This window comes from Polypterus senegalus, chromosome 18 (assembly GCF_016835505.1).
Source record: "Polypterus senegalus isolate Bchr_013 chromosome 18, ASM1683550v1, whole genome shotgun sequence".
Lineage (NCBI taxonomy): Eukaryota > Metazoa > Chordata > Cladistia > Polypteriformes > Polypteridae > Polypterus > Polypterus senegalus.
The window spans coordinates 69,586,770-69,603,408 of NC_053171.1; the positions used below are offsets into that span (position 1 = coordinate 69,586,770).

Below are 16,639 nucleotides of genomic sequence, written 5' to 3' on the forward strand. Positions count from 1 at the left end.
TGCTAACACTCTCCTTCCAGGTCTGTCCTTGACCTATGCTCGCTGATTAAGCTGATGTCACATTATGTGACTTCTGTGTCAGAGTTTCCAATTCCAGTGCTGATCTTGTCACTGGACAATCTTTATGATTGAAATTTGTTGGGCATGTCACAATTCTTGATTATGCACCAACCTCCCAGCATAGTTGTGCTTGCCCCTTTTTTTTGTGTCGGCCAATAACATGCTGTCTGATGGATCCGGCGCTGTAGGACGCGTTGACAGTTATCGTTCGTTCAGTCACAATCTCTGCCCTTTTTTCGCCTGCTGTCATGGTACATAAAACAGGAGACATCATGCAGACCCACAATGAAGCCCACAACTGAAAATCGCTGGAAAAGTCCCATTATGTGGCATGGGCTTTAGTTGAAGTCCACTGTGCTTCTGTCTTCTCCAGCGAAGGCATTGGGCTTTGTTTACATTGCCTATATAGAATTTCTGTTGTATACCATGGCTTGTTGCTTTTGTTGTACTTGACACATATCTGTGTCTTGTCACAGAAAAAAACATGTCCGACTCATTTGAGAATTGCATGTTAATAAACTACTCCCATTTGGTGCAGGAGAAACTGCTCGATATGCTTACACATGCAGCAGGCCTGGACTTGCCTTTCTTTTGCTTCTGATGACCGGATAAGCTAACTGGCATCTGCACGAATAAACCATTCCTCCACTAATCATATAGAGCACGTCCAGCACCCTCCCTCCCTCTGTTTGCATGTCACAGAATGATGACTAACAAAAAATCTGTTAATATGTGCTGAATCACAGTTGAAGTAGAAGTCCTAATCACTGACAAAAAGGAAATGAAATTAAGTAAATAGTATACTGAATTAATCACTGCAGCTAAGCAGGTTTAGAGTATTTCAGTTCAAATTGTACAATTTTAAAAACATTTACAAAGCATTCCAGTCACTGAGGCATGGGATATATTAACATCTATTGGACTTTACCACTAATATATACTAAGGTGCTGTCATGTTTTTAGTATGTGGTGTTCTAGATGTACAGGTTGAGTATCCCCAATCTGAAATGTCTGGCACCACCTTATTTCGAAAACTTATTTAGATCATTTTTGGATTTTGGGATATTTGCATATGCATAATAAGATAGCCCTGGGGCACACGTGATCAAGTAGGGAAATGCAGCCAAACCAGCTAAATGAAGATTCATGCAGATAATAATTAATTAATTTCACTGAGCCATTATAATGTGCATTGACGTGGCAAACATTAAACCTAAAAAGTGGTGAATATAATGTACATCAAACTCTGCTGTAGTTCTCTTTGAACAGAACCAATGCTGCGTATTTGCAGTGAAGAACATTTTTGGTTTTTGGTCAGTTTATATTGGCTAAATTGCATTTGTTGCTCAATGAACTGGCTGATTGGTCAGGACTGTCTTGGCCAACCCTCATTCCATCTCTTCCACTGTGCTGGAAGCCATTAACCGACCAACAGGGCGCACCATTATGTTTTTGTATAGTGTAGGTGTGTATCCAGCAGTGGGTGCTTGTTCCCTGGGATTGTTTCCTTTATTGATGCAGATCAGACTTGACCGGTACATATCCCTTTAGTAACCATAGCGGAAATAATGAGACGGGAGCAATATGGTACAAAAAGAGGTGTAGGCATTTAACTTGCTTTAAAAAGATAGCTTCCATTCCCAAAAATATAATGCATAATTATTTATACATGCATACCCAGGCCAGAGAGAAGCCAGTGGAACAGTATAGTCATCACAGCCAGTTCTATGGTGGGGAATGCTGACGACTATACGTGCCTGATTAGGCAGAATATTTGGCGGCATAGAGACAGCGTCTGGCTTTGTGATGGATCTTCGTCATTATAAACTCTCATATATTTACAGATTCATAGAATCTGTTATGAACCTTGCCAGGTATGGGCAGCTGCCATCTAAGCCCAATATGTTATTTTTGGACTGTGCCCAAATAACAACTACCCCTGTTCTAATAACTCATGTCTTCTGCACACAGTGGCCTTTGGTATTTTAAAATCGCCTGTCTGGGTTCTCTTTCACCTGTTTCTGTCCATCTTCCTGGCCAGTTTCACCCTGTCACCACGGGCCTCATGTATAACGCCATGCGTTGAACTCACACTATAACGTGGCATAAGCACAAAATCGGGAATGTGTGTATGCACAGAAAAATCCAGATGCAGGAATCTGTGCGTACGCAAACTTCCCTGTTCTTCCTTCTACATAAATCCCGATCAGCGTGAAAAGTAACGCACGTGCATGCGCCTGCTGTCCCACCCCAACTCCTCCCAGAATTACGCCTCTTTGAATATGCAAATCAATATGAATAGCCCTTAAGCTGAGCCTTCTGTGAAAAGACAATGGGAAAAGCACAGGGTAAAATAAAAGAATTTCAGCGAATACCTAGTGGAGGCAAAGAAAAACGTACTATTTGTTGGTTTAAACAGTGGAATAAACAACAAAAGGAAGTTGATCGAGTGACAGAGTGTCGGAGAAACTTGAAAGCTCAAGTTCACAGTCGCACAGTGCTCTAAATAAAAAAGAAATCACATATCAAAGTCACTGTGAAAAGGTGAGTTGTAGCCCACCATCTGAGTGGCATATGAAAGATTATTAGGGTATAGAGAAAAAAAGTTCTCTGAAGTGTTTTGCCGTGGCTGAGGTAGCGTGGACTTGATACTGTATACCGATAATTCTCTTTCTGATCAGCTGCTGCTGTGATTCACACTCAGATACAGTGATATAAATACTCCGAGTGGTGCAGTGAGAGTAATATGGAAAAAGATGATCCGCTGTGGCAACTCCTAATGGGAGGAGCTGAAAGAAGAAGAAGAAGAAGAAGAAGAAGGTGCGGTGAGAGTAACAACGCTAAAGCAGTTATGGTATTTGGAATACTATGGCCATTCCCTGGACCATTATATTGTTACAGGTTAATTGCAATCAGATGCGTTACACTGAAACTAACTGCATATTGTTTATTAGTGTATTTATAAAGCCGCGTCAGGAATGTGGATCTAAGGGTAACCATACAGGAACAGTAGCACTGCTTTGACGCTGGGTGCTGCCAGTTTGCAAAACCGAGCACAGAACTTGCGTACGACAGGGTATGAGCTACCGTGGAAATGTGCGTGGCTTTACGCTAAGTTTATGTTTTATACATCGCGATTTCATCGTGGAAACTTTCGTATGCAATGTTTTTGTGCGTATGCACCGTTTATACATGAGGCCCCTGGTGTATGTGCAGTAAACTTCACAGATTACAGTGGCATGCTTCAGACCTATTATCACAGGGTGTACCTACATAAAACATACTGTATTTACCAACAAAAAAGGCAATTTTCAGCAGTGTCCAGTTTTCTTAAAATAATCAGAGCAATTGACTGCACTCATACATTGTGAACCATAAGCAGCGACATTCCAATAGTTTTATAAATGATACCCCTGTTGTGGAGTTATCCACTTGTGCCAACTTATGTGTTTTTTAAATGGGTGCTGCTTAACACTATTGAACCTCCACGAAGGTGTTATCTCTTCGTTCCCCATCACAGTGCTCCTCAGTAGACACCCCTCCCCAATAGTCGTATAGGTGATGATGCTGAGTGGAGCTCAGCCAAGGCTTTGTCGTCGATCGTGTGTCTTAGCTTCATGGCACTTTTGGGGGGCCGGTTGTAGCACTGTACTCTAGCTTGTTGATGCTTCACGGGGTCCAGACCACCCCCACATTCTGAATGAATGGATATGCTTTTAATCTGCACATATGTTGTTCACATACACTCAGCAGTTTAAAAAAAAAAAAAAAAAAACGGAGGAAAAATAAGTGACATAATACAGGTTCAGTAACACTGGAACACAGAAGTAACTTGTTGACTTGATTTGGCTAGCTAGTTATATTGACAACCTGGACGTTTCCTTTGCAAACTTTTCACTAAAGCTCCACGTCTCTGCTGGAAAAGCAACCCTCCATGATTTCTTTTAAGAAGTTCATGTAGATTGCTGGCAGTGGAAACATTTTAAATGCTGGGGCTGCAGATGTTGCATCACATTCTGTTTTTCCTGGTGGTGTGCTCTAATGCTTAATTATTGTGTTTATGTCTTTGACACATTTGTAGTCTGTATAACCCATGCATGCCTGTATGTAAAGCTAGATAGAGCCAGATGCAACAACAACAACAACATTTATTTAAATAGCACATTTTCATACAAAAAAATGTAGCTCAAAGTGCTTTACAAAATGAAGAATAGAAAAATAGAAGACACAATAAAAAATAAACATAAGTCAACATTAATTAACATAGAATAAGTAAGGTCTGATGGCCAGGGTGGACAGAAAAAAACAAAAAAAAAACTCCAGAGGTTGGAGAAAAAAAATAAAATCTGTAGGGATTCCAGACCATGAGACCGCCCAGTCCCCTCTGGGCAATCTACCTAACATAAATCAAAAAGTCCTCTTTGTATTTAGGGTTTTCATGGAAGGACTTCTGGCTTTCAGTCCATCAATGTTGGTGCATCATGATGCTTTGAGTAGGTGGTGGTGGCGCAGGCCGCCACCACAAAGAAACCGGAAAAAGAAACAAAAGAGAGAGTAGGGGTCAGTACGGATTTTGGAGCCACTATGAATAGTTATTATGATAAATTGAGCATTCAGAGTATCAGTATTAAGTTAAAGTGAAGTTATAAAAAGGCCATGTTAAAGTAATGTGTTTTCAGCAGTGTTTTAAAGTGCTCTACTGTATTAGCCTGGCGAATTCCTATTGGCAGGCTATTCCAGATTTTAGGTGCATAGCAGCAGAAGGCCGCCTCACCACTTCTTTTAAGTTTAGCTTTTGGAATTCTAAGGAGACACTCATTTGAGGATCTAAGGTTACGATTTGGAATATAACGTGTCAGACATTCCGATATATAAGATGGAGCGAGATTATTTAAGGCTTTCTAAACCATAAGCAATATTTTAAAGTCAATCCTGAATGACACAGGCAACCAGTGTAGTGATATCAAAACTGGAGAAATGTGTTCGGATTTTCTTTTCCTAGTTAGGATTCTAGCAGCTGCATTCTGCACTCGTTGCAAGTGATTTATGTCTTTTTTGGGTAGTCCTGAGAGGAGTGCGTTACAGTAATCTAGTCTACTGAAAACAAAAGCGTGAATTAATTTCTCAGCATCTTTCAATGATAAGAGGTCTAACTTTTGCTATATTGCTTAAGTGAATCGAGAGAGTCGGAGTCATCTGGTGCTATTGATACGTACAGCTGTGTGTCATCAGCATAGCTGTGGTAGCTCAGGTTGTAACCTGAGATAATCTGACCTAACGGAAGCATATAGATTGAGAACAGCAGCAGACCAAGGATAGAGCCTTGTGGAACACCATATAGAATATCATGCGTCTTTGAGTTGTGATTACCACAACTAACAAAGAATTTTCTACCTGCCAGGTAGGATTCAAACCAATTTAAGACACTGGCAGAGAGGCCTACCCATTGACTAAGGTGATTTCTAAGAATATTGTGATCAATGGTGTCAAATGCAGTACATGTCCTTAAGTTATATGCTACACATTTTAGTTTCTTTTACCCGTTTTTCCAAAATAAAATAAATGTAAATTTGCAATAGTAAATGTTTTTATTTTATTTTAATGCAGTGCTGAGAGTGGATTTTAAAAATATTTCATATTGTCATGCATGTGATCACCTTCAGGGTGTACACCATCGCCATATGCTGTGACTCATTCATCTTGATCTCGGATTATTACCTGCAGCAGTTTGGACTACCTTCACTTATGTTTGTCTTAAAATTACAGGAAGAAAGGCAATTAGTATCGACACAAGAATGAAGGTGACCAAGCAGTATGAGGTAGGAAAGGAAGTAAATGCAATTATATGTAACTTATCCCATTGTATCCGGCATTCTCCACACATGCTGTACTGCTGTGCTGTAAATTTGAATCTGGTTTACCTCTGAAGCTTTTGCGTTGTGACTCACGATGTGCTGCTTTGTGCAAACTACCACGAGAGGGTAATGAAACTACAGTGAACTCCTTTATCTGTTAATGTTTATTATTATTAACAGCCTGAAATGTTACAAAAGAAAACATATGAGTACTCAAACTCTGCCAGTACAATTCCTCTTCATAGAGTTAACATAATGAACACAGAAGGCCTCATGTATAACCAGTGTGTACGCACAAAAATGTTGCATTCGCCTGTTTCCATGCTCACGTCGAGATGCTTAAAAACTAAACTTGGCCTAAAGTCACACACATTCTCACAGCAGCCTCGCACCTTGCATACTCACTTTTCTGCCCAGTTTTGCAAACACCCAGCATGTGGCACACTACATCAAAGTAGGGCTACTATTTCTGTGCAGTTTCTCATTCTTTTTTAGATTAGCATCCATGATGCGGGATTTATCAGATACACCAAAATTAACTCCATATCATTTACAAATTTTTGGCACTTGATTGTAATCATTCTGTATCGATATAATGGTGCATGGAATGGCCTAACTGTTCCAAATACCATAGGTGATTTAGCGTTGCACCACAGATAGTATTTTAACCCGTTGTATAAGGTCATATGAAAAAGTTTGGGAACCCCTCTTAATTCTTTAATTTTTGTTTATCATTGGCTGAGCTTTCAAAGTAGCAACTTCCTTTTAATATATGACATGCCTTATGGAAACAGTAGTATTTCAGCAGTGACATATTAAGTTTATTGGATTAACAGAAAATATGCAATATGCATCTTAACAAATTATACGGTTGCATAAATTTGGGCACCCCAACAGAGATATTACATCAGTACTTAGTTGAGCCTCCTTTTGTAAATATAACAGCCTCTAGATGCCTCCTATTGCCTTTGATGAGTATCTGGATTCTGGATGGAGGTATTTTTGACCATCTATACAATTTCTCTCCAGTTCAGTTAAATTTGATGGTGTGACAGATAGGGGGCGCTGTCGTCCCCTTGAACCCACAGACCAGACGCCAGACACCAGATAAAAGTCCAAATGATGAATTTATTAATACAATAAAGTGCTCAAAGCACTCTCCACTCCACAATACCCATAAATAATCACAATAGTACTCAATACAATAATCAATCCTCCTCTCCCAGACGCATTGTCACCCTTCCTCCCAACTCGGCTTCACACTAGGATCTCCCACAGTACTTTTTATATTTCTTGACCTGGAAGTGTTTCTCTTCTCACTGTCCACGTGACTGGCAACACTTCCGGGTCGGATGAAAATTATTTTTTTCTTCAACCCGGAAGTACGTCATTTCTTCTGTCTACGTGACTGGGACGTACTTCCGGGCTGTAGGGAAAATAATCCTTGATTCTCCCTGCAGCATCCTCTGGCGGCCCCCATGGTATCCAGCAGGGCTGTGAATAAACACTCCATTGTTCATGATTCCCTGCTGACATTCGGGGCACCTCCATGCTGCAGGGAGGGCTCCATCTAGTGGCCTGGGAGTATTGGCCAGGGTGAATGGCTGGCCATATATCACAATGGCTGTTGAACATGGACAGCCTGCTTCAAATCATCCCATAGATTTTCGATGATATTCAAGTCAGGGGACTGTTACGGCCATTTCAGAACATTGTACTTCTCCCTCTGCATGAATGCCTTTGTAGGTTTCAAACTGTGTTTTGGGTCATTGTCTTGTTGTAATATCCAACCCCTGCATAACTTCAACTTTCTGACTGATGCTTGAACATTATCCTGAAGAATTTGTTGACCCTCGACTTTAACAAGGGCCCCAGTCCTTGAACTAACCACACAGCCCCACAGCATGATGGAACCTCTGCCAAATTTGACAGTAGGTAGCAGGTGTTTTTCTTGGAATGCGGTGTAATTCTTCCGTCATGCAAAGCTCCTTTTGTTATGACCAAATAACTCAATTTTTGTCTCATCAGTCCAAAGCACTTTGTTCCAAAATTAATCTGACTTGTCTAAATGACCATTTGCATACAACAAGCAACTCTGTTTGTTGGAGTGAGTGCAGAAAGGGCTTTTTTCTCATCACCCTGCCATACAGATGTTCTTTGTGCAAATTGTGCTGAATTATAGAACGATGTACAAATACACCATCTGCAGTAAGATGTTCTGGCAGGTCTTTGGAGGTGATCTGTGGGTTGTCTGTAACCATGCCTGTGGCCTTCCCTTTCCTGATTCTATTCCTTACAGTTGAAACTGACAGTTTAAACCTTTGAGATAGCTTTTTGTAGCCTTGCCCTAAACCATGATACTGAACAATCTTTGTTTTCAGATCTTTTAAGAGTTGCTTTGAGGATCTCATGCTATCACTCTTCAGAGGAGAGTCAAAGGGAAGCACAACTTGCAATTGACCACCTTAAATACCTTTTCTCATGATTGGACACACCTGTCTATGAAGTTCAAGGCTTAACGAGCTAATCCAACCAATTTGGTGTTGCAAGTAATCAGTACTGAGCAGTTACATGCATTCAAATCAGCAAAATTACAAGAGGACCCAAATTTGTGCACAGCCAGTTTTTCATATTTGATTTAATTTCATACAACTAAATACTGCTTCACTAAAAATTTTTGTTCGGAAAACACCCCAGTACTCAGATGTTCCTAGGAAATGAAAGACATACCACTGTTATCTTTTTTGTTGAAAGTAAATTATTATGCAGGCTGAGAGGGGTTCCCAAACTTTTTTCATATGACTGTATGTGTGTGGTATCTCAGCTGTACAGCTGCTGATCGGAAAGCTTACAGCATGTTGTGTCGAGAGCGCAGGGGATTATCAGGATACAGCTTCCAGCCCTGGAGGGCATTTATAGCACACACTGCCTTATAAAGCCACCAGCATCTGCATGGGTTTCACTTGCCCATGCCACCGTCTATTTGAACTTCTCCAGTCTGGCTAACACTTCAGAGCTTTTCCTGCACGTACCTCGAGGCTCAGAAACAGTTTCATCCCCAGAGCTCTAAACTCCCTCAATCAGTCTATCAAGTGCTTCCGGTAGAACTGTTTTTACCTCACTGTAAACTTGCACTACAACTGTAATACTGCATAACCTGAGCCACTTTATAAACCATTTGACTTATTTGCACTATATGTAGATGTACTGTATATTGAACTTATGCTTACTTATTGTATATTTTGCATTTTTTATCATATTATTATTATTATTATTATTATTATTATTATTATTTATCATTTTATAAGAAAATTAGTTTATGGAGGAGTTGCATGTTGATTCTGTTTTACCTACAATGACAATGAAGGAATTTAATTCAGTAGAAGAGAATGCGTATTTACAGTTGATGATAATGGGTTTTTAAGTCAATTTGGATTTCCAAGAGAAGTCCTTTTGGAGCTGTGTGCTGTTAGAATACTGGGATGAGTACTTGATATCATTTTTATGATAAAATGCATTAAAGTAAGTATACTACATTTTACAGGTAAATCTATTCATCCATTATCCAACCCACTATATCCTAACTACAGGGTCACAGGGGGGGTCTGCTGGAGCCAATCCCAGCCAACATAGGACGCAAGGCTACAGGTAAATTGTTAGCTTAATTTAAGTAATTTATACTGTTAATAATTAAACATATGGGGGCACAGTGCCTTACAGTAAGGGGGTCACATCCCGGATGTTCCCTGCCTAAAGTTTGTTTTTCTGGTACGTTTCCTCTGTGTACTTTGGTTTCCTTCCAAAGGCATGCAGGTTAGGTTATTTGGTGATGCTAATTTGACACTACTAGTGTATGTGTGTGCTCGTATTCACTTTGCTATGAGCTGGCACCCCATCCACTGTGCCAATGTAGCAGTCGCTGCCTGCGTGCAGGATTTATAAAGGAAAAGTGCATAGTTACGCACAGTTTTATGCATCTAAATTTTTTTGTGCATACACACATTTAATTTGTTTGTCTTTGCGACATGTTTTAGTGTGAATTCTACACGGCATTATACATGAGGCCCCTGTTAGAGGCTCACACTGATGATGTAACATAACACAGACAAAAAAAGAATTTGTGAAATTGTTAAAGGTTCAGCACCCTTGCAAGCAACAGTACCAATGTAACAAAATAATAAAAGAAATTTACAAAATAGAAAATCTACACAATGTGCTAAGAATGATAATAAAAAAGGATATAAGACACCGGTATACGTATTCAAACTTGACTGTATTGTACTGTGCAAGTCCCTTAACTCATATTGTTTGTTTTATGTCCAGATCGACTTGCGGCTAGTCCGTCAGAACTGAACGTTGTCATAAGTTAACGACTACCTGTAGTGTGAAATACAACTGTAATGTTAGTACAGATAGAAACCTAAAATGGATCTTACTTCATGAGCAGAAAATAACTACTTTTGAGAAAAAGAAGAGAAAGTGAACCACAGTAAAAATCATTTAAGAGTGCACACCTTAGTCATTTCTTTGCTCTGAGTGTTAATTTAACGTGTGCTGCAGTTGAGTGTTCAATTGCTATTGCCTCTTTCCTTGTAACTCGGTGAAAGCTGCAGTATTCTATCAAAACATTTTTATGTTGGTTTATTGACTTCAGAAGTTGTGCTTTTGTAGATATACTCTCTGATATTAAATTCTGTACTAATACATATTTGAATGTTAAACATTAAAAACATCAGGAGTGGACGACATCTGGAGTTTATCCTGGCTGAGTAGCGAGGTGTGTTTTTTTTTTTTTAGAGAGCAGTGCACTCGCATACACCTTCCTCATACTTCTAACAGACCTATTTAAGAGACAACCAGATTTCACATAGGCTCCCTGTCTGGGCAGGCAGTATAAGACTGCACCATATATTACTTAATCAGACTTCCCCTGTTCTGTTTTAAGTTTAACTGTTTACTTTTAGCACTTTTTTTATATATAGGTTGGTTGCTGTCTTTATCAATGTAAGTTACGAATCATAATAGTACAGTTTCCATATTTTATATTAGAACCCCACTAGCATGAATCACATGATTGTAGTTTTAGTAGTGTTATTTGTACATGTACAGAGTGTGCTTACATGTTTCCAAAGAGATCAGAACACGGATCTTAAGGATCTGTCAAGATGCAGGAAGTTCATTTGGTGCGCATTAGATTCTGCTATGACACAGAATGGAACTGAATTCAGATCCACATTATGAGACTTCAGACTCTATCCACACACATTCAAATTTTGTTTAAAGCCATGTTCCAAGGCGTTTTGCCTTTGCCTACAAACAGAATAGCATTTACTATTTAATAAAACACTAAGGTCTGTGTGTCCAGTCCATCAGAGCATTCTGATTGGTCAGTTTGGGTTTGGTGATGTGATGAAAGAATTGTGTGTGAGATGCATGAGGAGGAGTAAAGGTGCACGCTGAGAGAGTTGCCTTCAAAAAGAGAAAAAATAAAATCAGTCAGGAGGTGAGAAAGGCGCTATGAAAATAATGACTTTACGGAAACAAATTCAAGAATGGAGCTACAGTCAAAAGAGATTCGGACCCACGCAAATGGACAGGAAAGGTGCTAAAAGTACACATACGGCAAGAGAGAGTGCATATTTTTAAAGTATTCTATTACCTGTCTTACCATGGCTAATTAGTAATAAATTCTGAATTATTATGAAAAATGGAAAAGTAAAAATACTATTTTGTTATTTGTATTGTGAGTTGAAGTCATCAGATCATTGTTATGCAGCACACAGCCTGAATTACCAAACTCTTACCTGTGCTTTCGCTGCGTTCCACATGACTAACAACAGAGAGATGTCTTCAGGATATGAAGGGATGCTTTGAGTAGCACAAAGTATACAAAAGTACATAGCAGATATTTCTAATTAGATGGTTTTGCTGTATCAATTAGAGGGCTCAAAATAATCTGTTTTAATCTTTGTGTGGATTGAACATACTCAGTCAGCACTGGTATTGTGTTGGATATTGTTGAGGAATTTCTTGTAAACTTTAGCCAAAATTGGTAGAGAGGTGTCTAACTGTATGAATGTGAGCAATTGTGATTACTGCTCATCTTTAAATTCTGCACCTTTAAATCGTACACTTGCTGAAAATGAGGCCTTTGGAAAAAGGTTAAGCTATTGAGGCAAGATCTAGAAATCGCTAAGCTTCATGAAATTGTTGTTCCAAGGTCTCGGAGAGAATAATGATGTTTATTTCTATACCTAGTGCTTGGGGATGCTCCAATTAGGTTTCTTAAGGCTGATATCAATCACTGATTTCATGTTACTTGATCAGCCCATTTTTTTCCCTCTTTATCCCCTTGAAAAACCTTTTACACTAATCTCCCACATAACCAGACAAATATAAGTCCTATGTGCTATATTAAAATGCATTTTTATGATTAAACTGTAGACCACAGGTGTTAACTGTTCATTTGTTATTAACATAATGAAATTCTTTAGGCTTACTTTTAGTGACCATAAAATACTAAATTAAATAACATTTCCTTAAAATACATGCTTTAACTAATAAAATATGTACAAAAATATGTATCCATTACATATTATGTGAAAGAAAATAAAATGCTTCTCATAATTACAAGCTGTCATATTGTTTAGTTTTTTCTGTAATGTACCATTCTGAAATAAGGCTTAATTAAAAACAAGGGTGACCGGAGGATATGCTCCAACTATAGGGGGATCACACTTCTCAGCCTCCCCGGTAAGGTCTATTCAGGGGTGCTGGAGAAGAGAGTTTGGTCGATGGTCGAATCTCGGATTCAAGAAGAACAATACGGTGTGGACTATGGCCAGCCAGTCATCCCGGCCAATACCCCCAGGCCGCCAGGTGGAGCTCTCCCTGCAGCAAGGAGGTGCCCCGAATGCCAGCAGGGAATCATGGACAGTGGAGTTTTCCTTTACAGCCCTGCTGGATACCTTGGGGGCCAAAGCTGCAGGGAGGCCCAGAGACTTGTAAGTGCCATATAACCCGGAAGTACGTCTTAGTCACAGCGACAGGAGGAATGATGTACTTCCAGGATGAAAAGAAGACTTTGCATCTGACCCAGAAGTGCTAGGAAGTCACATAAACTCTGGGTTCGGAAGCACTTCCGGGTCACATACTATAAAGGACTGTGGGAAATCCCAGACGGGGAGCTGAGCTAGGTGGAAGGGTGGCAACGTGTCTGGAAGTGGAGGATTGATTTATTGTTTGAGTATTGGTTATTGTATATGAGTATTGTGGAGAGGAGGGTGCTTTGTGCACTTAATTTATGTTAATAAAGTCTCCTTTTGGACTTTTACCTGGTGTCTGGCATCTAGTCTGAGGGTTCAAGGGGACGACAGTGCCCCTATCTATCACAGCGGATTCTGTCCCGGCCGTGGAACACTGGACCAGCTCTACACCCTGGCTAGGATCCTGGAGGGGGCATGGGAGTCTGCCCAGCCAGTCCACATGTGTTTTGTGGATTTGGAGAAGGCATTCAACCGTGTCCCTCGAAGCGTCCTGTGGAGTGTGCTCCAAGAGTACGGGGAACAAGGCTCGTTGTTACGAGCCATTCAGTTCCTGTACAGGAGGAGCAGGAGCTTGGTCCTCATTGCAGGTTATATTTTCGGACTCGTTTCCTGTTGAGGTTGGACTCTACTAGGGCTGCCTTTTGTCACCATTCTGTTCATAAGTTTTATATTTTTTTTATAAAAAATATATACTGATTCTGTTCATAAGTTTTATATATTTTTAAAATATATTTTTTATTTTAAATAAAATAACATTATTTTAGAGGGAACAGAAAGTGATTAGTAATTTTAGTTTTAAAGAACACAACAAATCTGGCAGCTTTGGTCAGGAACAGTGTTTACATTTTGAAACTGTCTTTATTATAGGCATTATTGTCAATCAATGACTAAATTAAAAGCAGACTGTGCAAGCCTGCATGCCACTTTTAGGGTAGTGTATTTGAGAAATGCTTTGCTTTTATTGTTCTTGTTATGCCAATACGTTTTTCCTCTTTATGATGTGCCTTATCATTTCCTAGTAGCAATAGGCACAAGCTGGGAAGCTGCTGAAGGTAGGATGTCATTCACTGCTAAAAAATTGTACTGATGTACAGTATGTAAAATGAAGTATACATTTAATGGATTTCTTTATTCCATACTAATAATGATAAATCTGTTTGATTTTCATTGTAATGATTTTAATGCTTTTGCAAATAAAATGGGGGCACTTCTGCTTTTGGGGTGTAAGTAAGCTACAGCAAAGTGATGTCTCGAGTTTGTCAATAAAACCTTACCCTTTTGTGGTTTTAATCGGCTCTCTGTCTTTATCTCACTTCCTAAGAGGCTGTAGGGCAGAGTGTATACAGGAAACTTGCATGAGAAGCTCAGCTGTGTTTGTCACTTTCTTTTGGTCTAAAGTTTGCATTTTGCACTGTTCGGTTACTGGTTCTGCAGAAACTCCATCACTCATAATTGAATAAGCTAACATACGCAACATGGGTAAATGTTATACTTTAGCTTGCCATTAGCAAGTCTTTACAATAGCTTGCCTCTCTAGAACGAGTCTGTTTGCACACATTTAGTTACTTACTAGACAAGTCTGAAATTAAGATGAAATGGTAGTGTTTTTTCCATGAGTTGACTGATATCATTCTTCTTTTTTTTTTTTTTTTTTTGTTGTATCAGACTCAATTCATTTTTCTATTCTCCTTTGGCCTTATCTGGGTAATGTGACAGCAGCTCTCCAGTCACCTTGTCCACTTCCATATGTTTCTTTACACCTTATTAACATGTCCTCTCCCTGTTGCTACCTGGTACCTGACCAAGCACATGCAGTGGATAGAAAACATCTACACACCTCTGCCAAAATGGCAGCTTTTGTGTGATTAAAAAAATTAAACCAAGAGAAATTCTGTTAGAATGTATTCCTCTTTATTGCAAAATTGCAATCTGTACAAAGATGGTGAAAACAAATCAGAAACTGTTTAGTGAAAAAGGTAAAAAATCCTGCAAAACTCTGCTTGCATTAATGTGCACAAACGTCTCCTAAACTAATACTTAGTTGAAGAACCTTTTGGTTTTATTATAGTACTCTGTCAGTAGGTAAGAGTCTATCATTTTGGCACATCTGGACTTGGCCATTTTTCCTCCTTGTAAATCATTTCCAGATGTGTCAGATTCCAAGGGCATCTCCAGAGCACAGTTCTCTTGAGGTCACCTCACATGTCTGGGCTCTGGCTGGGCCATTGCAGAATATTGATCCTTCTTTGATTAAGCCATTGCTTTGTATGCTTTGTGTTGGTGTCATGCTGAAAGGTGAAGTTCCTCTTCATCTTCAGCTTCCTTGAAGGGTTTGTGTCAAAATAGACTGGTACTCACTGCTCTTCCTGATTCCACCCACCTTGACTAAAGCCCCTGTTTCAGCTGAAGGAAAGCAGCCCCAAAGCATGATGCTGCCTCCACCATACTTCATTGTGGCTATGGTGTTCTTTTGATGATGTGCTGTGTTATTTTTGTGCCAATCATACCTTTTAGAATTATGGCCAAATAGTTCAACTTTGGTTTCCTCAGACCTCAATACATTCTTCCACATGGTGGTGGGAGACTGGGCATACCTTTTTTGTTTAGCTGGGCTTGGATGTTTTTCTTGGTGAGAAAAGGCTTTTGTCTTGCTACCCTACCCCACAACCCAGACAATTGAAGAATACGACTAATTTTTGTCACATGTGGGAAACGACCAGTACTTGCCAGGAAATCCTGCAGCTCCTTTAATTTTGCTTTAGGTCTCTTGGTGGTCTTCCTGACCAGTTTTCTTAGTGTCTTCTCATCAGTCTTTGAGGGACATCCTGATCTTGGTAGAGTCGCTATTGAGCCATATTTTCTCCACTTGTTGATGACTGTCTTCACCGTGTTCCATGGGATGTTTAATGCTTTGGATACTTTTTATACCCCTGTCCTGACTGATATATTTCACTGGTGACATTCCATTCATGTTTTAAAGGTCTTTGCAGACCATGGCTTTTGGAGTATGTTGCAGACAAAAGGATATCCGAATAAACTTTCCAGAACAGCCAAACTTTATCTGAGCTCATTCAGAGCCGCTTGAATTGATGTCAGGTGTATACTAACTACTCTTTGAGATGAGACTTATTGGGATTGGCTGATTCTGAATGCAGCCACATCCTTGATTATTAGAGTCTGCACACCAGGTTTTTGTAGCATTTTTTTTCTTTTTCTTTTTTCGCTAATCAGTTTCTGATTTGTTTTCACCTTCTTTGTATAGTTTGCTATTTTGCAATAAAGGTGGAATAAGTTCTGACAGGATTTATCTTGGTTTCATTTTTTTTATGATGCAAAACCTGCAATTTTTTTCTTTTTCTTTTTTTCATGGGTGTGCAAACTTTTTATATTCACTGCATTTTTTTTTTTTTAAATAAGTCACCAAACAAAGTGGGTTGTTATTGGTTATGCTGAATTGTTAATCAGGGTTCTGATCACACGTGACCTGCTCAGTGCTCTAGCATAGTTTTACCTCTGTTGAGAAACTGTAGTTTTTCAAAGATTTCTTGGTTAGGATATATTTGGCATCTCTCTAAATGATGGAGAAGTGTCAGTCCTTGATGAGTCTTTTTTATTTAAGCCAATCTTAAAATAGAGAGTTATTTTGTACTTCATTCTATTTTTTATCTTTTTCTCACT

At 39.3% G+C, this 16,639-nt stretch overlaps 1 protein-coding gene across 3 annotated transcripts in view; it reads left to right on the forward strand.

Annotated features, from left to right (window-relative positions):
* Window positions 1–16,639, forward strand: part of zfyve26 (zinc finger, FYVE domain containing 26) — a 152,547-nt gene that overhangs the window by 8,345 nt on the left and 127,563 nt on the right. The window lies entirely within an intron of this gene.